At 37.1% G+C, this 3238-nt stretch overlaps 1 pseudogene; it reads right to left on the bottom strand.

Annotated features, from left to right (window-relative positions):
• Positions 1-2291: 2291 nt before the first annotated feature.
• LOC128563910 (activated RNA polymerase II transcriptional coactivator p15-like) lies at positions 2292-2890 on the bottom strand (annotated as a pseudogene).
• Positions 2891-3238: the final 348 nt, after the last annotated feature.

The raw sequence follows: 3238 nt of genomic DNA, 5'->3' as shown, positions 1-3238 counted from the left end.
AAGTCGGGTTTCTGATAAAAATAATATCACATTGTATTCTGGGAATATTCAAATGTCAGTGAGAAAGAAGAAATGTAGGTGGTGTCAACAGTAAAAATCTTCACATTTTACTCTGAAGGACTACTACCGCTAATGTAAGCTGTTGGCTCCAAATTCATGGAGTTTGGATTCGCAAAGCGCAGTGTTCATATTCTGCTATTACCAACTTGTGCAACTTCAAGCATATTTTTTTAACTCTTCTAATCTCCATTTCTTCTTTGTGCAGGGGTGTTTGTAACAAATAGGCGTTAATCATCATAACACTTACAGCATGCCTCACGCATGGCAGGAAGTCAAAATGTTAGCTCATGATCTTTCTTTGGCAGATTCTTCTTAATAAAACCAAAATTCTACAACAATATAGAATATTCAAGTCTTCCCCTCCTCAAGACAGAATATGGGAGTGAAATATTTTCCTTTTATATTCATTTATCTAACTGATTAATTATCAAAAGGAAAGTGAAGTAGATTTGTGTGACTTTTATCAATAATAGAAGTCGTCTAATCTCATATAGAGTAGCATAGGTGTGAAAGAGATTTTGACTTGGGCAGTCCTGAGTTTTTATCAGGGTTGACTTGTCCAAGATTGAACTTACCATCTGGATGACCTCATATAAATTACTTAGCACACACATGCCTTTATGATTTGGGAGAAATACTCACATCACTAAATTGTTCAATCATTCAAAAATATTTATTGTTTTAGGTAGAGAGGAACAAGCTAACAGGACAGATACAAATTCTGCCTTACTGGGGCTAACATTTGAGCAGGGATGGACAGACAGAAGCATGTAAACAAAAGAATATAGAAGACAAATTCAGATAATGCTTCTATGAAGAATCTAAAAGAGTGAGAGGGTAAATAAGGAGTGGGGAGACACATGACACTTTACCTAGGACAGCCACGGAGAGAGAACTTTGACCTACAATGTAAAGGATGGAAAGGAGGCAATCTTGGTGAGAAAGTCTGGAAGTTCAAGGATGACAGAAAGTCCCAGGTGCAAAAGCATTGAGTTGGGAGTGAGGTTAGAAGTTGAAGAGAAAGAAGGCAAACCAGTGTGACTAAGGGAGACAATTAAAGTTGGGGAGGTGGGCAAAGGGGAGGTTATGGAGCATGTAGAATAAAGAAGCTAGATTTACTCTAGCAAATATATTTTAAGCAGTTTGATCAGATTTACACTTTTGAAAGATGACTGTGGTGGTGAGCAAAGGATTAACTTCAAGTTTTGTATATAAATTAAACTAGCTAACGTACCATAAAGTTCTTAACATCGTACACTATAGACTTTCAATAAATGTTTACTGCTATTAATTATTGGCTCTTATTGCGTGTCTATAAACATGATTGAGCAACCTAGAATGAACATGAAATAGTTAAAAGCAATACTCCAAAAATATATTGGCATTTTAAACTTGAAATTATGAATGCTTGGGGAGATGTTAGGGAATGTATTTTGGAGAGTACAAAAGGAATGTATAGGAAAAAACTTGCTTCTAAATATTATAGTAAGGAAAAATGAGGCAGGAGGGACATTTCAAGTCAGCACCCACAATATAGTTCTTTTTTAGAGGGGCCCTTTCATCCTAAAGAACAGTGAGCTCTATAAAGCCTCTTTTGTTACAGTGAAGACATCCATTGTAGGCCAGTTTGGGGGAGTTCATCAGACATATCAGGTGTACTTTGCTGAAATGAATGAAATCAAATTTTCAGCACATGTCTAATAGCAAGGTAGGAGGTCTGACAATAAAGTTTGTGAACTCATCCTAAAAAGTGATACCTAATTTATTGCTGAATATCACTATGGTCACCTTAGAAGTTCTCCCTTTGGGAAGCTATGCACCAAGGCCAGTGCCTTGTTCACCCTTCAAAGAAATTTTGGAACTCTTTCTCTGGAATGACCATGGAGAGCTGTCATTATACAAGGCCTGACAATTAAGTTCGTGAACATGCTGCCATGTGTTTACATTGGCAGTACTGTACAAACAACTCAGTAAGGTCTCATAACATTGGTATATCTGTGTTTCACAGTTGTGTTCATGTCAACATGTGACAGTGTCTTGCTGAGTGGCATTCATTATTGTTGTGTGTTTTTGTGTGCCATACAATGATAGCTCTGATGGTCATTCTAGAAAAAGAGTTCCAAAATTGCTGTGAAAGGGGGACTAGACACTGACATTTGAGCATAGCTTCCCAAGGGGAATACTTTCTTTTCTTTTCTTTTTATTTTTTTGTAGTTTTACATTTTATTATTTTACATGGGTTGTGGGCACAAAGCAATTCTCCTTAATAAAGTTGACAATTAGTTTCACTCAGAACATTTTTAATAATGCACATTAAAAAAAAGTATTCATCGTACAAATTGTTCCACAATCCAAACATACAATAGCTTAGAGCACATTTAGAAAACAAAGCCAATGTAAAAAGACAGATTAAAACAACTAGAACAGTACAGGTTTTGTATGGCTCAGATTTTACAGTTTTCTTACTGCATCGTCAATGTCAGAAATCTGTTCCTTCAGCTTGCTCCACTGCTCTGGATTTAAAAATTTTCTTTCCTTCCTGGTTTCATTTCACCTTCTGGATCCATCCAATATTCTCTAATATCAATAAGAACTTTCCCTTTAAAGTCCCAAACACTAACATACCTCGTTTTCCCAATCTGAAACATGTTATCATCTCTGCTGCTGCTGCTCTGTTTGGAAGATGACAGAGCTCTTGAAGTTTCATCAGTCTTTTGCTTCTTCACAGGTTTTTCTGGAGCAACTTGCTTTTTCCTCTTTAACTTTTTGTCAACTTCACTGTCTGAATCACTACCAGAAGAGCTTGAATTTCCTTAGATTTTGGCATTGCTCTGCTCCTGCAGTCTTGCACCCTCCTGCTCGCTCACTCGCAACTGACCCCAAGGGGAATACTTTCAAAGGTAGCTGTAGTGATATTCAGCGATGGGGTATGTGACACTAGGATGAGCTGGTAAACTTAATTGTCAGACTCATAGGAAGAGAAGTAGCAAAAAGTAATTGACATAGATTCTATTGGACTGAAGAGCTGTTGACAGAGTGACTAATGGTTCATGTGTTCCAGCCCACAGCCCTCATATAAAGAAGTGCAAGTTTTTATATGGACCAGCATGGGAATTATGAGAGACAGAATTAGCAAAGACTAATGCTAACCAGGAAAAATGAAGGGCACAGAAAGAAC

The sequence above is a fragment of the Nycticebus coucang genome, chromosome 13 (genome assembly GCF_027406575.1).
Source record: "Nycticebus coucang isolate mNycCou1 chromosome 13, mNycCou1.pri, whole genome shotgun sequence".
NCBI classification, from domain to species: Eukaryota; Metazoa; Chordata; class Mammalia; order Primates; family Lorisidae; genus Nycticebus; species Nycticebus coucang.
Note: the sequence above shows the minus strand (reverse complement) of the source record. Positions and strands in the feature narration are given on the sequence as shown.